The sequence below is a fragment of the Cnephaeus nilssonii genome (genome assembly GCF_951640355.1).
Source record: "Cnephaeus nilssonii genome assembly, chromosome: 4".
NCBI lineage: Eukaryota > Metazoa > Chordata > Mammalia > Chiroptera > Vespertilionidae > Cnephaeus > Cnephaeus nilssonii.
This window is the reverse complement of record NC_137075.1, coordinates 39898443-39921470: the sequence shown is the minus strand read 5'-3', so window position 1 is coordinate 39921470 and position 23028 is coordinate 39898443. Positions and strand designations below refer to the sequence as shown.

Genomic DNA, 23028 nt, shown 5'->3' with positions numbered 1-23028 from the left:
AAAAAAATAAAATAATTTTTGAGCTTTTCAAGGTCATATTTAAGAAAATGTGTAAAAATCAACAACAATGGTGATTTGAGATGTGTTAATATTTTGAAGTATTTTTAACACTACAAACTATAAATTAAAAGAAAGCAAATAAACATGTATAGTTGCCAAGTATTTTAGCTTTCTTATATAGGCAACTCTATATAGTTAGGTACATGCCTATCTGGAGGAAACATGGTCAACGGACCAGACAATATTTCTGTACCTTATATTCTGTGGCTCACAGACTCCTTTGAAATTTTGATGAAATTTATGATCCCTTTTCTCAGAAAATGTACACACACACACACATTTTAATATTGTATATGATCTCAGAGTGTTTATGGAGCCCCTAAAATCCATTCATGAACTTCCCAAGGTTAATAATCAGTTGTTCTTCAAACTTGTGGTTTTCTTGTCTGGACTACACTAATACAATCATCTTGAATTTTGGTTTCTCAAGGGACTTCAGGAATCTGGCACTTCCATATTGTAAGGAACTAATTATTTGGGGCACACTGTACTTTGGAATTTTAGTTTATGACCTAATCTCAAGCGAAGTTCTGTTAATTATTTCTGTTCAAGCCTAGGGTTTTGAAGACAGCAGAAAGTTTTAGATGGGAAGTAAATTCTAGGACATAAAGGACTCAGGCAAAACCAAAGAGTATGAAGTGGAAACAGATTCTGATTTCCCCAGTGAAGCTTATAGTACAAGTGCTACGTGAAGTAGGTAGGCTGGGGGGTTACATTTACAAGGGATCTGGCTGAAGGTCCCAGGGGCACAGGAGGAAATCCTGAGAACCTGAGCATCGAAGTACTGGGCAAGGGATTTAGAGAATGACTGCTCAAGATTGGGAGGGGCATGACTAAGCAATAGGCATTGCGGCTGACTTGATCTTGAACCTCGATCTTTGGAGGTAGGCAATTTTTATGCATTTTCACTAGTATTGGGACAAAAAGCAGGTTGGATTGGGCTCACAAGTAGGAACAAGCCTGGAAATCTGGCAGCAGTAGAAGAACACTGCTAATCTGGGCCCCAAAGTATGGTGGATGCTTCTGGAGGAGCACATGCATTTCTATGTAGTCTATCCATACCTAAAAAAAGCCATCTATATTTGTGGGCCACATTTAACATATTTCAGAAATTCAATAGAAAATAAGAGGTTTAACAGTCTGTGCAATAGGGACAAATGAGGGCTGAATCCATTTGTCCTTGTTGCTCCATAAAGTAAGCCACGGATTGGGGCATGGGCTATATCTGCCCACAGGAAGGGTTACCTTTTAAAACTCATGCAAAGACACCATGACATCATCCACTTGCCAACACTTTTGCTGAGCTTAACAGAGGCAGCATCTTTCTGACTTTGTAGAAAGGCTCCATGCAGGCCAGAGGCAGCTCTGCCCAGGTTAGAGTCTCTTGGCTACTTTGCCACATTGCTCAGCTGTTCCGAAGAGTGCTGGAGGCAGACTCCCTGGGTTTGAATCCTGGCTCTGCCACACACTAGCTGTGGGCAAGTTATTTAATCTATCTGTATCTCATTTTCCTCATCTGTAAAATAGGAATAATAAAAGTTCTACCTATTTTATAGGGTCATTGTGAGGACTAACTGACATATAAGCATGTAAAGTGCTTAGAAACGTTGGCTAGGACATTGTGCTCAATAAATGCTGGTCATTAATATTCTCCTAAATATGTCATTTTATGCTATAAATGACAATGTTTTATTCACATAATAAAATTTCTAGTAATTTCATATTACTGACAGAATAAAGTTCTAACACCTCAACTTGACATTTAAAATCTGCTTACTACATCCAGTTATATATCCCTTTCTTCAACATATAATAAAGCCTCTATTTTAGCCACAATGGTTTGCTCAGGGATAGCCCCTCCTTTATGTTCTCCCACAACTCTAGGTCCCCTGTCATGCTGTGGACACACCTAATAATACAATTCATATTATACCTTCTCAAAAGATACTGGATAAATGCTTGGGAGGGTTAAAGAAAAAATTTTCTTCTCCAATAATGAGTGAAAGAATAAAGCAAGGAAGAGGAGAGAAACCTAAGACTTCTTTAGTTGGTAGCAAATGAAAATTTAAATAAAAGGTTTTTATTGGGACATTTATTACTTTTGAATAAAATTTATAAGCAAAACTAAAGGGCAGATACTTCTTCTGGTTCCTTTCTCCTAACACTTTTGATTTTAACTAAGGTACTAATGTCTCTCCCAGAGATATCTGATTTTAAGTGAGGATTAAAGCCTAAAACATATTTGACAAAGAGTGACATTGTAGACTGTAACTGAGGAGTGGGATGTGTAATTTTCCCCCCATGTTGCCTTCAAATATTATCTTTTGGGCTGTTGCTTAATTTGCAAGAACACGAGCATAGTTTGAATGTTAGCTAATGAAAGAGGAAAATGAAGAAGATTAAAGAGGAGGGCATCCTGACCTCTAGTGTTTACTTTTCTGCTCACCTTCACTGGTGGTGGCCGCACTGCGACTTCAGACCATTTAATTGGTCTCTTTTCCATCCTTATGATCTCGTTCTTTCTGTTTTGTGCCTATCACTTTGGTGTGAGAGAAAGGCTAAATGCCATTGACTTCCTCCTTTAATTTTGGTGATTATTTCTATGCCCAGAGGAAAACATCAACTGAGAAGCAATTCTAAAAGCTGCTAACAATCTGGCAAGGCACTCAAGAAAGCGGAAGAAGCTATGGAGGTCTGAGGTGCCTACGGGTAGATGGAATGGTTGGATTATCTGACCTTTCACACAGCGAAACAGAAGGTCTCTGTGTTCTGAGCAGGAGAGACCCTGGGCCATGCCACTCCTTAAGAACAATGAGCGGGAATGAGGCCGGTTTTCCATTCTGAGCTCTGTCATTAAGTCTTAACTGCTTCATATCTTAGTTTTCCATCTGTGAACTGAAGGATCATTCATATTAATTGAGCACTAGGCATTGTTTCAAGTGCTGGGAATATGGCAATGGATAAAACTCACAAGATTCCTGCTCTTGGTGTGTTGGGATAGGGGTATGCACGAAAAGGAGACAGTCAATAGACCCATAAATTTATACTGAAGGAAATTCCAGATACTGATAACAGCTGAGGGGAGAAGAAAACTGGGTGGAGTGATAAAAAGTGACTGGAGTTGGATAAAGGGAGGTCCCTTTGGGGAGCCTGGTATTTAAACTGTACCCGAATGATGAAAATGAATCATGATATAGGGCAGCAGGTCCCAGAAAGAAGGCACAGTTGGTTCAAAGAAAGACTGGAAGGCAAAATTAGGTTAGGGCTGCGAAGGCTGGGAGGCTCCTTTGGTTGAAGCATCCTCCCATGTACCAAAAGGTTGTGGGTTCAATTCTCGGTCAGGGCACATACCTAGGTTGAGGTTCAATCCACAGTTGGGGCACATACTAGAAACAACTGATGGATATTTCACTCTCACATCGATGTTTCTCCCTCTCTCATCCTCCCTTCCTCTCTTGAAAAGAAATCAATAAACATATCAGGTTAGTGTCTTAGAGGGATTGGCAATATGCCAGCATGAAAAGAATGAGGGGAGAGTGATAATAGATGGAAATAAAGAGGTGGGCAGAGGCCATAGAAGACCTTGTTGACATTGCAAGGGGTTTGAATTTATTCTTACCATCATGTAAACTAATCGAAGCAGTGTTGTCTAATGGAAATATAATGCAAGCCACATATGAAATTTTTAAAAGTTTAGTTGCCACATTAAAAAAGTAAAAACAGCCCTGGCCAGTGTGGCTCAGTTGGTTGAGCATTTTCCTGTGTACCAAAGGTTGCTGCTTCGATTCCCAGTAAAGGCATATACTCAGGTCATGGGTTTGATCCTTGGTTGGGGTATGTACATCATTCTCTCTCTCTCTCTCTCTCTCTCTCTCTCTCTCTCTCTCTCTCTCTCTTCCTTTCTCTCTGAAATCAATAAAACATATTTTTAAAAGTAAAAAGAAATAAATTAGATTTAATAACATGTTATTTTATAGAACATATACAAATATTTCAACATATAGACACTATTAAACATTATTAACAAGGTATTTTACACTCTCTTTTTGGAGGGAGTTTTTGAAATCCAGTGTGTATTTTACATTTATAGTACATTTCCGTTTCGATGCCAAATTTTCATTGGAAATAATTGATCTGCATTGAGATTTCATAAAATTTACATTTGCTATAGTATATTTGCATACCCAACTTGTTCCAAACATACTTAAATGTTTTTTGGTAATTAAGTCAAGTATCCTTTTTTACATTTAGAGTAATTAAAGTAAATTGAAAATTCAGTTTTTCAGTTTCACTAGACACAACTGTTCCATACACACACGTGGCTCGTGGCTGCCATATTGGACAGCCCAGCATTCCAGGGTTTAAACAGGGAGCGACCCAATTTCATTTGCTTGGAAAGGATCACTGGTTGCTGTGTGAAGAGCTGACTGTGGCAGAGAAAGCATCGGCATAATGGACCGATCACACAGGGGTCAGCAAACGTTTCCTGTAAAGGGCTAGATAGTAAAAAGGGGCCAGATAGTAAATATTTTAGGCTTTGTGGGCCATGTGGTCTCTGTCTTAATTACTCAACTCTGCCATTGTAGAGCAAAAGCAGCCATAGGCAATACATGAAAGAATAAGCATGGCATTGCTCCAATATAACTTTATGGATGGACACTGGAATTTGAATTTCATATAATTTTACATGTCATGAAATATTATTATTCTTTTGATTTTTTTTTTTTACAATCGTTTAAAAATGTAAACCAGGATGTACAAAAAGGAGGCAGAAAATGGAATTGCGAGCTGGAGTTAGCTGACCCCCAGATCCAGGGTTCTTTGGCAGCACCCCAGGCGGGAGGTGAGGGTGCTGAGCCGGCAGCGGTGGGAGGAATAGAGTTCTCATAGTAGAGCTGGCTGGATAGGCAGCTTGATGATCATCTGGGTGTCAGGAGTGAAAAAGGGAAAAGCCAAGCTCTGGGCTTCATTTTGAGCCCAACCAGATGATTTCAAAAGTTCTCTTGAGCTCCAACAATTTGTGATCTATGATTTTAAAATGGAATCCATTTCTTCTCTTTCTCTTTCTTTTTTTTTTTTTAAACCAGAGTTTGGAATGATACTCTTTGTCCTCTGTGAGTGTATGCATTCCAGTGTCTGGAACTTGTAAACCTGGGGATTTTCTCTGCTAAAGGAACGTTGTATATTTTAGCTCTTCACTGACAGCCCCATTAAGCTATTTTAGAATTTTTGATTTCTGTGTTGTCGAATTTCATGGATCTTAAGACAAACTTTTGTATGCTTGAGTAATATGCTTCATTTCTGTGCAGCTATAATCCTGTTTAAATGAACTAAACTTATTCGTTTCAAAAGAGATTCTATGGAAATTCTAGATCAGTTAGGTCCTTCCCTCCCCTCTTTTTTGTTTCAACATATTGTAGTTCTCTCCTGGTGAGCAAAGGTTTCCTGGATTAAAACAGCAATTGATTTTGTTTTTAGCTTTTATTCGAATGTATCCTTTCTCTCAAATACATTATGCATCGCCAAAGAAACTCATAAATTATAGACTAAGCAAAAGTTAAAATTAGATCTGAGTGTGGTGTAATGCCCAAAGGAAACTATCTGAAAAGGTTACAAGCTGTCAAAAACCAATTTGTATGGTTAAAAGCCACACAGTTAGATGCTGTTAATGGAGTATCTGTAATGATTATTTGGACATTGGTTGCTTATTATGTCTCTGTGGCAACTAATCAGTGTGTTTCTTTGGAAGCCATAGAGGCCTGGAATTCAGCACCTATAATACCAGAGAAGTGTGTGGAAGAATGTGTTGTTCCACATCAAACAGACCACACCTCTTCTTTTTCCAGATCTTAATAATTCCCCTCCCCTCCCAAATTGTCATTGGTGCTGATTGCGAGAATAAAGACTAGTTACTTCAGTGAAAGGATCATAAAGTCAATCATGTGGATAAAATTACTGAGCCATCCAGCCAGCTGGTCTCTATTTGGCTCCACTTTGGTTCATTAGTTTATGGGGTGAATTCACTCCATATTTAAGGAAAGCAAAAACGGCATCAAAACTAGTTTGTAATTAATTGCAGCTTTTAAGAAAGGAATGAATTTGCAAGTGGGGAATATGCAATGTCAGATCCTGATTCCTGATTATGTTATGGATCTGTCTGAAATGCAACTTTCTGGTGTGTTTATGGTAATGCTGGGTACAGGTTAGACACTTTTTCAGACCTTACCACTGGTCTCTGTGTTTTAAGAGTTTCTCTTGTACAACTTCAAAAACTTTAACATAACACATTGTTGGTTGACTGGAGTCTGTGCATCTCCAAACACTGTAGAGTCATTTGGATGTCTGGCCATATAATCTTGGCACCTGTCTTGATGTATTGTCATTCAGGCGATTAGATGGGCTTGTGCAACTGTAAGCTGACGTTGAAACGACTGTACATCACAAAAACATTGTGGTTTCCATGCTTTGTTAGTGGCATAATGGCTAACATTAATTACTTGGGCATTTAATGGACCCAGAAATAACAAATACATGATTCTCTTGACTTGGAATCCTTTTATAAAGGGATATAAAAGCAGTCAAGCAACTCTGGAGCTGTGCCTCTACACATGTAACTCCTCGTAACAAAAGCCAAAGTAAGTGTAAAGGACACAAATGCTTTTAAACAAAAGGAACCGAGTGGGACAGAGCACTGATATTTAATGCTAACTCTCATAAACACAGAAAGAAAAAATCTGTTGAATGAAGAAGCCAAATGTCATAAATATGCCTCTCCGTGTCAAAGACTGGAATTAGTTTTCACAGAACACAACAGGCAAAGGCAAAACAGAACTTTGCCTGACTACTTATGGTAGAAACAATCTGCCCAGAAAAGAAGCATTTCTTTGGAAGTGATGGATATTCAGGATGCAAGCCCTATGGTTCAAGAGTGTGAGTTCCAAGTATGCAAATCCCTAGCAGATGCCATGAGACACAAGGGTCACAGACCTCAGCGTGACATTTGGATCATCTTTGGACCACATCGCATCCCCTCCCTATATCTCAAGTCCTGCACCTCCTGAACTGGCAAGAAATTATCCATAAATTGAAAGAAAAAGTCGGAAACACAAATAGACCACTAGAAAAATAAATTTGGTCCAAAGGAGGGGATTTCAAATCCCACATTTGACATTAGGAGACTGAGACTTAGACAAATGAAAATGGTGGAGTAGCATATTCAAAATTATCTATTTATTTAATTAGTTGGGGTAACTAGCAGGGCATTTTATAAAATGGCTTTAATGATGTTTTAATTAGTCCTTAAAAAAATCTTACAAGGTAAGTAGTGAAGGTATTATTTTCAAAATACTACAGATAAAGGAACTGAAATTCAGAGAGGTAAAGTAATTTGCCCAAGACCACATAGCTAGTTAGGAAGTCATGATCCCTTCTAACTCATTCTTCTTGACTCTGTGAACATTGCGGTATTCTAAATTGTCTCCAGATTTAAGCTCCCTTTCCTCCAATGTAGTGCCAAGCATAATGAAGAGCTAAGCATGAGAAATGAAAGAAAACAAAAAAGAATAGAATTGGTTTTGTGTCTGATTCCAAAGATGATAGTCTTCTCAATTAGAATAGACATGCTAAATGCCACCTGAGCAGTGGCTGGAGGCAAGATGGCGGGCTCCCATGAGCAGACGTCAAGGGATGAAAATAGGTATGCCTAGAAGCAAATTTTAAAAGCATTTTCTCTTCAAATCTTTTTCTGTACCACTTGATAAGCATCTTGATTCAACATGGCCGTATCAGCAGTGAAATGGGCGATATCAAACAACTATTTTGAAACATTTATTTCCAATCCAAAATGGAGCTTTATGCTGTGTTTGTCATAAATCCACATACTCTTCTCTTCCAGATGACTATAATTGCAAAGTAGAACTTGCTTTGACATCCGATGGCAGGACGATAGTTTGCTACCATCCTTCTGTGGATATTCCATATGAATTCACCAAGCCTATCCCTCAGCCAGATCCTGTGCATATAACTATGAAGAAACACAGGATCAAATACTGAAAACCAGATTAGAAGAAAAAGATGAACACTTTGAGCAAGGACCCATGATAGAACAACTTAGCAAAATGTTCTTTACTACTAAGCACCGTTGGTATCCTTATGGACAGTATCATACACGTCATAGGAAATTGAATCCTCCAAAAGACAGATGATATTGAGGTTTTCAGTAAAATGCTGTCCTGTTCTCATTTGCCATTTGAGAAAATGCAATCAGATATATTCACTACTATGTTATATAGTAAAATAATAATAAAATGTCTTTTCATCTAAAAATAAAATAAAATAAAATAAAATAAAATAAAATAAAATAAAATAAAATAAAATAAAATAAAATAAATGCCACCTGAGCAGATTGAGGAAGAAAAACCTAGAATGTCGGTAATGATACGTCATAGATGAGCCAGTCTTTACATTCTTTGAACCAATTTTCCTCTCTTAAAGTCCCTCAAAATTAGCACAGGCTCAAATAAAGTAAAAATGAATTGATTGGTTCTTACAAAATGACATAGAGCCCTAAAAAATATATTACATCAAAATGCAATTTTAATGGCCTCAGTGACACATAATAAAACATTATAATTACCTGTTATTTACATGTGTTTTAAAAATTACTTACAATTAATTGGGAGCAGGATTAACAATTTTAATCATGTTATGAAATATTCATGAGCATCCATAAAAACCACAAGAAATTTCTTTAATGAATTAATGATATTTAATATCTTTTCACAGAGTTTAAGGGCAGAAAAATGCAATTAGATAATGTAGTGTATGTTTCTGAAGTTACTGTCAGTCTCTCTGAAGAAATGGCTACCACACATTGTTCTTAGCTGTCAGACCTATATAGTTACAGAAGCGCTTCTTTTCTGCTCTTAATAATGAACCAGATTCTCCCCTCAGTCTATTAGACATGACAACAATGATAACAAGAATACCTTTGCAAATGGAGAGCCCTTATACTTTTCAAAACATACATGCTGATATCAAGGGCAGGAAATCCATTGATTTGTTTTTCACAGCCACTGTGCAGTCCACTGTGAGCTCCAGGTTGAAGCAATACCTAGAAGTTAAGGCAAATATTGAAATTGCTTATCTCTGTAATATAAGTGAATAAGAACTAAGCTGAAACGGTTGGGTTAGTAATCTGCAAGAGGAGAACACACACAATATGTGTACCGTGGGCTGAAATATCTCCTTTAGTCTCATTGTTGGTGTTCTCCACCAGATCCTCCAACCCCACAACTTTCTTCAATCCAAGGGACACCACTTGTAATGAGGATTCAAATAAAATAAGATAAATTATAACATGTTGTCGAGGAACTATTACTGACAAAATGGGGGGAGGTAATAGATGAAAAGGGAATATTAAGGATGGAGAAAAAAAAATCAAAGAAGAATCAGATGCATAGAATTTAGGCACATGGGGTGTTCAAAAAATTCTACCCTTTATCATTATTCTTCTCTGGGTATTTCTAGATCTACTTAGGGAGAGGGCATTTGACCCTGCTGATGGAAATTTTGGTAGTTCTATTTCTGAAGGTACATTAGTAAACTGTTGTTCTGATTTCTAATGCTAGGTTCTTAGAATCCTATTACTCCTGAGTAGCTGGGAAATTAGGCTCCTGACTCCATAAAGTGGAGGACTAGAAGGTGGACTGGTGGGAACCACTAAGGACACACAGTTAGTAAAACACTTGAGTGATCAGGACTATTATTGGCTGTTAGTACTGTTCCTTTCATAGTGGACAGAAGCACTTTCTCTTGCAGCAGAGCTAAAAAAAACTGACTAAAGTTATGTTCTTGGAAGAATTTTGTATTTTATCTTGATTTCATTGTCATGACCTTCAGAGTGCAAGTTAAAGAATTCTAAAATAGAAAAAAAAACAGAAAAAATTCTAAAATATTAATCATTTTGTATTTTAAAAATTACATTGGATGGCTTTATTAAAAACATAAAAATTAAGTTTAGTTTATATTTTTTTGAAGAAGGAAGTCTTATACATAGGACATTTGGAAACTAGCAAAACATGTAAGCAAGGACAAAAATCATGCAGAATTTCTTGAGCCAGAGAAAATCACTATACTATTTTGGTGTATTTCTGGTCTACTTTTTATCCATTTAAACATGTTAAGCTTTGAAAAAATTTTAAACTAATATCTATACTATTTAATAAAAATCCAGCTAATATAGAAAGGTGTAGAATGGAAAGGATAGATCTTTCTTCATCCTACAACATTTTTAACAGTTTCTATTTTTCAGTTATTTTATGGTTACCATTATACATCTAATTAATACACTGAGTTGCCAGATTATTATGATCTCTGAACGCATAATAATCTGGCCACTCAGTGTATATCCTATATAATAAAAGGCTAATATGCAAATTGTCCCCTCAACCAGGAGTTCGACCAGCAGGCATGGGGTGGCCAACTGCCCATGTCCACTCCCCCTGGCCAGGCTGGCTGGACCCCACCCATGCACAAATTCATGCACCGGGCCTCTAATATATATATATATATATATATATATATATATATATATATATATATATATATATACATATACACACACACACACACACACACACACACACACACACACACACACACTGAGTGGCCAGATTATTATGCATTCAGAGATCATAATAATCTGGCCACTCAGTATATATTTTTTCAATTTCTTATCAATTTAAAAAATATCTGGTGACCCATTAGTACATTCTACCTTTATGTTTGACTTCTGCTAGTTTGTATTACAGGGGTTGGCAAAAGTAGATTTACAGTTGTTCATATGGAAAAATCATGCAGGTTATGATTATAATAATACAAAAATAAATTCTGTGTTTCATGTACTCATTCTAAACCAACATTTGCCCACCCACCCTGTATAATATTATATTTGTGACTTTAACTGTACTATAATTTACTAAATTTAATCAGTGTCTAAGGAGTTAAAATTGAATGAAAATACATAGTTTTTGTTTATATTATTTTTTACCTGTTCAAGTTTTACTATTTTTTTAAAAATATGTTTTTATTGATTTCAGAGAGAGGGAGGAGGAGAGAGGGATAGAAATATCAATGATGAGAGAAAATAATTGATCAGCTGCTTCCTGCATGCCTTCTACTGGGGATTGAACCTGAAACCCAGATATGTGCCCTGACCAGGAATCGAACCGTGATCTCCTGGTTCATAGGTCAACACTCAACCACTAACTGACGAGTAGACACAGATCCCTAGAACTAGAGAGACTTGAAACCACAGTCAGAGCACCATATTTTACAGAAGAGGAACAAGGCAGAAGATTAAGTGATTAGTCAACATCAACAATTAAGATTTTTCTTTTGTATCAATAATCCTATCTAATAAGAGAGTAATATGCAAATTGACCATCACTCCAACACACAAGATGGCTGCCCCCATGTGGTCAAAGATGGCTCCCCCCATGTGGACACAAGATGGCCACCACAAGATGGCCATCAGGGAAGGCAGTTGTGAGGGACCAGGTCTGCAAGGGAGGGCAGTTGTGGGCGATCAGGCCAGCAGGGGAGGGCAGTTGGGAGGGACCAGGCCTGCAAGGGAGGGCAGTTGGGGGCGATTAAACCTGCAGGAGAGGGCAGTTAGGGGTGACCAGGCCAGCAGGGAAAGGCAGTTGGGAGGACCCAGGCCTGCAGGGGAGGGCAGTTGGGGGCAATTAAGCCTGCAGGGGAGGGAAGTTGGGGGTGACCGGGCCTGCAGGGGAGGGCAGTTAGGGGCAAACAGGCTGGCAGGGGAGGGCATTTAGGGGTGACCAGGCCTGCAGGGGAGGGCATTTAGGGGTGACCAGGCCTGCAGGGGAGGGCAGTTAGGGGCAAACAGGCTGGCAGGGGAGCAGGTAGGCATCAATCAGGCTGGCAAGGGAGTGGTTAGGGGGTGATCAGGCTGGCAGGCAGAAGTGGTTAGGGGCAATCAGGAAGGCAGGCAGGCGAGCAGTTGGGAGCCAGCAGTCCTGGATTGTGAGAGGGATGTCCGACTGCCCGTTTAGGCCCTATCCTACTGGGATTGGTCCTAAACGGGCAGTGGGACATCCCTCAAGGGGTCCCAGATTGGAGAGGGTGCAGGCTGGGCTGAGGGACACAACCCCGTGCACGGATTTCGTGCACCAGGCCTCTAGTTATATTTATAAAGGAGGCACATTTTAAATTTCTTTGAAGCCACATTAACTTTGCCTTACATGTGGGTAGATCTTTATAGAAGGCAATACTGAGATGGCAAAGTTCACTAATATTGTTCTGGCTAATGACATTTATCAAATTGTTTCATTCCTCTTCTCATAATCTAGAGTCTCAGTTTTTATTCTAATAGTAATCTCCACCATATTTCTCACTGCTTTTGTGAAAACACATTTCCAAAATAGAATTCAAGGGATGTCAGTACCTAGCACAAGATGCACGCAGAAATGGGCAGAGCTTGACCAAATGACCATCTATTTCACAATTTCAAAATTCATAACAATAAGTTTCTTACAGCAAATGTATAGTACATATTGCTGCATGATTGCAGGTCTCACTCTTAGAAGCAGCAGCTAGGCTTTTTATTTAAAAATTATGTGAACATTTCTCAAAGGGCAGCCAGAAAGTGAGAGAGAACCTCAGAGGCCTGTGTGCAGGACAGAGGTTCTAGATCTGACTCCTGGCTCAGTCAGGCATTTAGTGATTTACCTGGCATACATTTCTTAACCATTCTGAGCTTCAGTTTCTTTACCTGTAAAATGGTTATTTAACAGCATTTACCTTACATGGGATGTTTAAGGATTAGAACATAATACTTTATTAAATAATAAACTATATTCTTATTAGAATAGTCAGTCAGCCAGTCTCCAAATGTTTATTGAGTTTGTTATAAGACTAGCACTTAATCCTTGATTGAAAAAACATAACCAGCAGAGTTATGGGAAACTGAATAGCTTGGGAGGGTAATGCAGCCTATAAAATATATGTACTATTCTGCAAAGTTTGGAGGTTTAATCATTATTCTAAAATTGGAGTATGAAGAAAAGATAAATGAAATGTTGTAAGTAATGTGTTAGATTATTAATTGAACAGATTGTTAAATGGGATTTTCTTTCTGTCCCGGAGTCTTGATTGGGACCCAAAGATGAGGAAATCAGTGGTAAGTGCTGCATATTCTACTAGTAAGAAAGGGTGTGAGACTCATCTGTGCAATACTAACCTTTCTTGTCTATAGAAGAGAATTCTACAGATTTTTGAGAGAGAGAGTGAGGATGTGTTTTTTGTTTTTTTTTAACACAGCTCTATGATTTAGGTGTAATTCACATAACATGCAATTCACCAATATAAAGTGTATAATTCAATAGCTTTTCATATATTCACAGAGTTGTGAAGCCATCACAATAATCAATTTTAAAACATTTTCATTACCCCCCAACAAAACTCCTCACCCTTTAGCTGTCACTCCTTAATCCTCACCTGTCCCCTTAATCACCTCCCTCCAACCCTAGACAACCACTAATCTACTTTATGACTCCATACTTGGCCTTTTCTGGAATTTCATATGAATGGGTTCATACAATTTGTGGGCATTTGCAAATGCTTTCTTTCACTTAGCATAATGTTTTCAAGTTTCATCCATATTGTAGCATTTATCAGTACCTCAGTTATTTTCATTGGCTAGTAATATTCCATTATGAAGATATACTAAATTTTACTTATTCACTCATTAATTGATGGACCTTTGGGGTTGGTTTACTTTTGAATATTATGATTAATGCTGCTATAATCATTGGTATAAACATTTTTGTGTGCACGTATGTTTTAATTTCTCTGGGTTATATGCCTAGGAGTGGAATTGCTGGTTAGTATGGTAACTCTATGTTTAACCTTTTGAGGAACTGCCAGACTGTTTTCCTAAGTGGCTGAACCCTCTAAACTCCCATCAGCAATGTATGAGGGTTCTAATTGTTCCACACTCTTGCCAACACTTGCTACTATCTGTTCTATTGCTGATAGCCATCCTAGTAGGTGTGAAGTGGTATCTCATTGTGGTTTTGCATTTCCAAGATGGTTAGTGGTGCTGAGCATTTTCTCATGTACTTGCTAGTCATTTATATAACTTGTTTGGAGTACTATTCAGATATCTTGTGCATTTTTGGTTGATTATTTGTTTATTTGGTTATTTTTAATTGATTATTTGTTATTTTGTAGTATAAGAAAGTTTGTGGTGTGTTCCTGGTTTTCCCCAGCTATTGGAAGCAGCTCCAAAAGAATGATGCACAGACATTGCCGGTGTCTGCCAGAAGAAAAGACTGGCATACCATTCCTCAGCTGGGATCCTGTAACCTTTACAAGGACTAAGTACAGGACTTCCGTTGAATTGTAACAGATCTTAGAGAGAGCACTGTGGTGGGAGTGGCTTTTGCTTCTAGAGTTTGCGGGTGCATTGGGGTTTCTTTTTTTCTATGGGTCATCTGGGTACTTGTATTGATGGCTAGAGCCATTTAGAAAGGACCCTGAACATCCGTGCTGCCTGCCAGGGAGTGATGAACTACCAATGACCTATGTGATAGTATTAGGAGGTGGGGCCTTTGGGGGTGATTAGGTCATGAGGACAGAGTCTTACAAAGAGGTCCAGGAGAGACCGCCTGCTCTTTCCACCATTGGAGGGTACAACAGGAAGTCTGTGACCCATAAGAGGACCCTCACCCAGCCATGTTGACAGCCTGAACTTATACATCCCAGACCCCAGAACTATGAGAAATAAATTTGTTATTTATAAGTCACCCCGTCTATGGTACTTTGTTACATCAGTCAGCGTGGACTAAGACTGAGGGGCAGGAGTCCCGGGAGTGCAGCACTGAGTAAAAAGCTGAGGCAGAACCGGAAGTAGTTAGCCTGAGTGGGTATTGCCTACATCGTGACAGGGTCAGTGCCAAGGCCCCAGGCTGGGCTCTCCAAAGATCCTCCAAGGTTGTCCATGAGATAACGAGTCGGAAGAGAAAGGGCCACATTACATAAACCCCTATCAGGTATATCTTTATCCTCTGCATCCGTCCCCTCCTCAGGCTGTTTCCTGCCCCAATTTTCCCAGCTCTCATACTCAGATTACAAGTCTGGTGTGAGTAGGGGTAGGGGAGAAAGCTTTGAAATGATCCAAATTTTGATTTAGGTTGAATTGGGTATTTTCACACCTGAACACAATACTGTTCTAATACCCCAAAGTGACCACAAAAGCCGCAGGGAACTTCCTGAGATATTTTCCAAGCAAGTGCAAAGGAGATCTAACAGAGAATTTCTTAACATGGTAGTAGAGAAGAGAATTCTTGGTTGTACTTCATCAAGTACCGCCTGTTCAATATATACACACATGCACACATATATACACATGCACACATATATATACATATTCTCACAGTGTTGCATTCTTTCTAGGTTGATGTAATCATCTTAAGCCCTTTGGTCTATGCATGGAGTCAAGGAATATATGAACCTAGTTCTATGACTGACAATTCGTGAGTAGCTTATGCAGCCCTGTGGTTTGGGACTCTATCTAGGGCTGTTCATTTTGCCAATGACTCTAAAAATTGCCTGTTTGGTTCACATTACATGATTAAAGATCTTCATTCTCCTGGGAGATCTCAGGTCTTTTAGTAACAGTTTGGTAAGTGAAAACATCTAGTAAACAAAAGGGCTCTTTGAAATAAAATAATATGCAGAAACAATTTTCCAAATTTATATATTAAACTAAGCAACATGTTAATTGCAGAAAACCAGCTGTTTAGGTAGCAGACTCCTAGATGCCTGACTGGAGTGACAATAGGGGTCAGTCCCTGAGGGCCTGAGCCCCTGCGTCTTGGTCATGTCAGGCCCAAGATCAAGAGAAAACTCATGTACTAAAAAGCTTGGCATAACATCTTAGAGACCCAGAGCACGGAGGCCCTTTACACAAACAGAACAAATCCTTTTCAGTGCTTTTAGACCTTAACAAACTCGGGGTAATGTATAAAACTCCACTCCCCCACCACACAGCCAGCCCCCACCCTGCGAAACCGTGCACTCCTTTCAGCATTTCTTAAATCTGCCCCAGTGAACAATCTGCATTCATTGTAACAAGTACAATCTCACTGAATTAGATTCTGAAGAGACTTTATAGTGAGAAAAAAAGAGGACTGATCCTGTATTCTCTTTCGTTTAAACAAGGGACAGAGCACAGCAAAGGAGAAATCTTGGGTGAGCTAAGTCCACTGGAATGGGTGGGGAGGGAAGGATTTGGGGTGAACATTGGATGGACTTGTACTGGGTGAGGAATCAATTGCTAGGTGTTCTGGGAACAGAAAACCAGCATCAATGTTGGTGATTTAATTGTGTGACTGTTAGTTGTCACTGGTACATTTTCATTTTCCTATCATAAACTGATATATTTTCTTTTAACGTAAATTTCCTTGGATGTAAGGTAAGACTTGGGGTCAGAATCATCAAAATTATAAAGTGGGAGAGAAAAAACACGTCAGTAGCTATTTGCAGATGTAATAAAGATTTAGCTAATCTGCATATTTATAGTTTGCATTAGCTTACACAGGACCTCACAGTCTGATAAAAACCTGCACTATCGCCCAGGCCCACACGATTCATTGCCTGGTATCATTATGATTATCTATGGTCCTCTCATTACTCACCCATTGCTTTGGTTGTATCAGGAGTAAAAATAATAAGCCATAAGCTTCCCTGCTGTTTAACCTAACAACAAATCATCCCCAATTCCAAGCCCAATGTCAATTATACAAAGCAAATTGCGATCATGCAGACAGATTTCTTCTTCCTTTGCCGGGCAGCTGACCTCTCTCCCCTGAAGCTGTCAACCAAAGCTAGTGTTACATTTAAGAACTTATTCTTGATTTGGGGGAGTTACTAATCCCTAATAAGTTAATAAGCAAAACAGAGTTGGCCTTGTAATGCGTCAGCACACAAATTAGCTGGGCAAATAAAAAGGATTTTAAAAAATCCTGAAAATAGTACTTATCATCAGTCTCCCATTCAGAAATAATGAAGGAAGATGCTTTATACAGATTTAGTAATAAGACATGACATAAATGAGTATATAACGTGTTATGACCTTTCTTCTGGTGAACAATAAGCATTTTGTTCATTATTCAGAATCTCTTTGTTTACAGTGAATGTGGTGATGAATTGAAGTTATGGCATCAATTAAATCACAAGTTTCTATTATTTTCAAAGAGAAAAAAATGCAGATATTTTAAGGCAGGTAGCAAAAATGATGAGTTACTATCTATTCTTGGTCTCTAAATGAGTTATACATATTCAGAAAAGGAACATTAAAGATGCTCTACAAAGCCGGCATCATATATTACTTTTACACTGAATAAAGATAACATTTGTAGAATCCCATTAGCAATAAATCTTTAGATTTTCCCCCCACTTATAATCTTATGATCCCAAAGGGAAGGATAGATAATCAGTAAATAGAACTCTGATATCTGTCAGGAATTTGCTTGAATTAGAGGCGATCTAACTTGACAGAGAGATAGAGAAAAAAAAATTACCTTTGGTACTCTGATGAATGTATTTGAGTTTTTCTTTAAAGGTATCAATAAAATGGAAACAAAACCACCTTGTCATATTTGAAAAATACAGGATATCTATAATAATAAAAGGGTAATATGCTAATTAGACTGGGAGACCTTCCAGGAGACCTTCCGGATGTTCTTCTGGACAAAGCCCTGGTGGAGGGGCCAAGGTAGAGGCAGTTAGAGGCCAGGATGGGACAGCAGTTGTGGGTGGTCAGGCCAGGATGGGATGGCAGTTGTGGGTGATCAGGCTGGTGGGGGTCGGGGCCATTGGGGGTAAGCAGACCAGCAGGGGGGGCAGTTGGGGCCGAGCAGGCCATCAGTGGGGGTCAGTTTGAGGTGATCAGGACAGCGAGGGGGGGCAGTTTGGAGTGAACAGGCCAGTAGGGGGGCAGTTGGGGGTGATAAGGCCGGCAGGAGAGGCAGTTGAGGGCGAACACACTGGCCCGGGGGTCAGTTGGGGGTGATCAGGCTGGTGGCGGGGGGGCATTTGGGGGCAAGCAGGCTGGCAGCAGGGGGAAGTTGGGGGTGAGCAGGCCAGTACACAGAGTGTTTAGGGGCAATTAGGCAGGCAGGCAGGCAGGTGAGTGGTAAGGAGCCAGCAGTCCCAGATTGCGAGAGGGATGTCCGACTGCCAGTTTAGGCCCTATCCCTGTAAAACGGCAGTAGGATATCCTTCGAGGGGTCCCAGATTGGAGAGTGTGCAGGCCGGGCTGAAGAACACCCCTCCCTCCACCCCCCACCCCGTGTACAAATTTTGTGCACCGGGCCACTAGTGTAATATATAATTATCAATGGCTTAAAGTAAATATCCTTGGGAAAAACAGATGATGGAATAGTTTTTAAATCTTGAACTTGCATGTGTTTTTATTTTTTTATTTTTATTATTTTTTAAAATATATTTTATTGATTTTTTTTTTTACAGAGCGGAAGAGAGAGGGATAGAGAGTTAGAAACATCGATGAGAGAGAAACATCGATCAGCTACCTCTTGCACATCCCCTACTGGGGATGTGCCCGCAACCAAGGTACATGCCCTTGACCAGAATCGAACCTGGGACCCTTGAGTCTGCAGGCCGACGCTCTATCCACTGAGCCAAACTGGTTTCGGCTGCCTGTGTTTTTAGAAGCATTATATAATAAAGTACAAATAGTTTAGTGTTATATATTTCTCCTTTTAATGATCTTAACATTCCAGAGATAATTAGATTACAATTGTTCTATAAATCCTCTATTTTCTTAGCCAACCAATGGTTATATCAGGAAAGGGAAAAAAGATGAGACAAGATTAAAACATCCTGGAATATAATATATCCATGGTCATCACTGACTTTTTGCAGCATTGCAGTCTTTGGCACTACATATGATTTAGTTATGGAGCCCCTCTAAATACCCACTTCCTGGTGTAGTTGAGTTAGGATATCTTCTATGGAAGTAAGGGGTCCCTAAAAAGGGAAACTACTACCCATTTGGGCCTACATCAACAGACTTTTCTTGAGAGTTGCCTCATGAAGATCTCTCTGCAGAACTCTTCTTGCTGTGCCCTTCAAAAAGTGCCCGGCTCGTGAAATTGAGGAATGCCACATTAGCACCCTAGGCTCCCTTGGAAGTTGTCAGGAGTTGGTGGAAAATGGCAGCAGGACTGCTGGTGATGGCAATGTCAAAGAAGAGTCTCTCTCTTAAACCAGTATGTAATTGGTACCAGGAAAGACCACTTAGAGTGAACCTACTTAAAACAGAACCCAAATTTTCATAGAGAATAGTGGGAAAAAGAAAAGTTTGGTTGAAAGTTGATCTAGAAATATACAATAAAAATTAATAGAAATAATTTTAAAACAAAATTTAGGTTTTGATAAAAAAATATTCTCTAATCCTTAGAACATGTGGAGAATGAACCAAATCTTAGATTTTTGAATACTCTTTCCAGCATAAGTTTAAGACACTAAACATATGCTCATAAAAGAGATCAATTTTGCCAAAATATTTCTTGGTTTTATTAATTTTCAAATGGGTTTTTCTAATTATTTAGTTTTCAAATTGTCCTTTTTTGAATCTCATCCTTTTTATTTTCTCCTTGTACAATTGATTGGCTTTGATAGATCCACATAGTCTTTGCCTGTGACTGGAGCAGATCTCCAACATCATTTTAATTAACTTTATGAGACCCTGTATTTTAGAAAGATTTTTAGCTTAATTTTTAAAGTTGTATTCTATATGCATAGGAAGTTGTAGACCTCAGTTCTTAGCAGGATTATAACTGATTAAGATGTTGATTCTATGAATTAAAATAGGTGCTATGTTAATTGCAGAGGTGAATTTGAGTTAGAACTAATCTTATAAGTGGTAAGTTCACAAATGAATCATTTCATGCTATGATAATTTTTTATTTCTTAATTGGTGAGACTCACAAAATGAATATGCAGATGAGGAATCAGATACCTGTGTCTACTTGACAATGTAATGGAGATCAAGATAAAGCAATGTGAGTGTTAATAATAGCTAAATAGCTAATATTTTTCTGAAGGTGAACTATATTATTAGCACTTAGCATACATGGATTTGTGCCCTAGAATTCTTACTGCCCTCTGTGAGAAGGGAGAATTTGAATTTGAGTTTGCTTATTGTACTTCTGAGTCCCTTAGATGACTTCACTGCAGATTCTTTGTTCCGCCCATGTGTTATACCGGCATACCTGGAGGCTCCCTATCTGTTAGACACTGTGCTGCGCTCTGGAGACACGAAGATAAGTCATGTGTCTCTTTCCACCAAGAGCTCAGGTGCTAGTAGGAGAAACATCTGAACAAACAAATACCATAGAGTAAGATTTAACAGAAATACTAATGCTTATGATACATTTATGATGTGTCAGGCAAGACCATTTCATTTCATCCTGATAACCTAGCTGGTGTCTGAATCTAGACTTGCACCCAGGTCTCTCTGATGATAAAACTGTGTTCTTTCCCACTGTACCCTACTGCTTCCCCATGGTAAGTGCAAAGACAAAGGTTTATGCCCAGGTGCTATGAGAACCAGGGGTCTAGGGATCCTCAGGAAAGCCTTCTTGGAGATGTTGTGTGAGCTAGAATGCTGGAGGACAAGCACACAGTCCCTTGCAAGGCAGAGCAAAATGGAAATGTGGTGGAGGGATGGATTGGGTTTGGGAAATTATTCTGTCTTTGTTTTCTTCAGTATTATAAGCATAGTTATATATAGACCATTTTACACTACATTACCTAGAATATAACAATGCAGTTTCATTTACAGTCATGCTTAGTGTTCCTAACACCAGCAAATTCCAAATAAAATCTTATGTGTAATCATGCTCCCTGTTTCTGTATAAAAGATTTCAAAAGCCCATTGCCTCAGGCAGTGGACTTAAGAGGGATTGTTACTCAACTGCTCACTGCTGCTCTGATTCCTTCTACCACGTATATTTACCCAAAAATGTCACATGGGACTTTGCATTTATATAATGCGTTTTAGGGCAATGAAATCCCAATGAAATCAGTCGGCTTATTTAATGTTCAAAGTGTTTAATAAGCTTTTTTTTTTTGAATGAGCCATTTAAAAGAGTTTTTTTTTCTTTCATTAATTAACTCACCAGTGCACCAAATACGTATCAGATAAATGAGTTGATAGGGTCCTCAGTCTAGTTGAAGATGCAATACGGAAAGCACTAATTAGGCAGGCAAGAGATCCAGATAATTAAATAGTGATTAATAGATTTCTGTGCTACCAAAATTAAAAGTAACTAATTGGTTGAAAAAAATATTTAAAATTGTGTGTTGGGAATTTACATGTTGAACGCGATTCTGAGAGATACTAAGATTATGTTGGTTTTGTTAAGAGTGAAATTTTTATTTTTTTTACTCATTTTTTCCACCTTCTGACATCTTGTGTCAAAGTATTCCCATGTTAATAGTAGACTATAATGGAAGTTTATGCAATTAAATCCAGCAAGAGAGTTTATAGACCATTTATCATTGGATATGGGTCATATACTGTGAATTTCAGAAAATAAAAGGGAATTCCATTTGTAGCCCACTCTTGCCTGAAGCTCACCTAATGAAATTTTTCTCTCTCATAGAATTAACAGTGTATCCAGCTGAAAAGATTTAACATTCTCTGTGCATACTAAGCATGCAAAAGTAGAATAAAACCTTGCATACTTACAGGGGATTTTTGTTGCTTTTTCTTCAGCCCAAATTAGGCAGCTCTTGTTCATTTAGTGCATTTGAAAGGAGCTGAACTTTTAAAATTCTGAACTGTCAGTCCCCATCATTTCATGTGACAGCTGACACTTTGAGAGGGAAGAACACACAAATCATGTTAGTGGAGCGAAATGCTGCTAATAAATGCTATTGTTTTTCCGGATGGAAAAGGAGCACCTTAAATAGCTGTTTGCAGATCCGGCGGGTTTGTTATGATGCAAAATGCATGTTTGGCTGTCACCATTTTTGTTTACTACCTTCAGTGCATAAAATTGCTGGTAAGAAATTAAAGAAACAAAAGGCCAGATTCATTAAGAAAAGAACTATGCTTTTCTCTCAGCCCAACTTTACTTCCCACCTTCCCATTTTAATAGACAAACACTGAGTCTGCATTAAGGCATGATAGTAAATAAATAGTGTATGGTTCTTGAGATGAATTTCACCATTTCTGTATTTATGGAAAATAGGAACTTTGAAACATTGGTTTGTCTGCTTGTACTCTGCTTGCTAAGCCAGGGGACTTGAGAAAACTGGCTCTGGCACTTTGGAGTTTTGTTAAGTATGTCCGTGATAGCTTTGGAGGTGTTATAGATAGCTTTGCTTTCTACCATCAGACTTCTGAGGCCAAAGTGTTTGTGGGTAAGTTGGAAAGAGCCACCTTCCTGATATAGAAAATCTCTGTGTGTCTTTCAGATCTATTGACCTGATAAATCTATATAGAATGATGCATCATGTTTTATTGTTAATATTAATTAATATACATCCAATAACAGGATCATTCATATTTTGTTTTATATGTGCCAACTACAGAGAAAGGTAAATAAGCTTGAGAAATAATCTGTTTAGCCTACCTCAGGGTATGTTATCACTCAACACACTTCTACCTGTTAAATATTTTATAAATATTGCTGTTAAACTTATAAATGTCTTTGGGTATTTTAGTAAGCCTTAGTAAGATGTCTAATAGATTGAAATTGGTCTGACTCAAATAATGAACTGGAAAGTTTATAATATGAGTGTGATGGTTAATTTTATGTGTCAACATGACTGGGTCACAAGGTGCCCAGATATTTGGTCAAACATTATTTTGGATGTTTGTGTGTAATAATGTTTTGGAATGAGATT

The 23028-nt window shown here is 38.5% G+C and overlaps 1 pseudogene across 1 annotated transcript; it reads left to right on the top strand.

The window, feature by feature from the left end:
• Nucleotides 1–7835: 7835 nt before the first annotated feature.
• On the top strand, nucleotides 7836–8331 carry LOC307097827 (large ribosomal subunit protein mL42-like; annotated as a pseudogene). The gene has a single exon. The product of its transcript is annotated as a large ribosomal subunit protein mL42-like (transcript).
• The last annotated feature ends 14697 nt before the right edge of the window (nucleotides 8332–23028 follow it).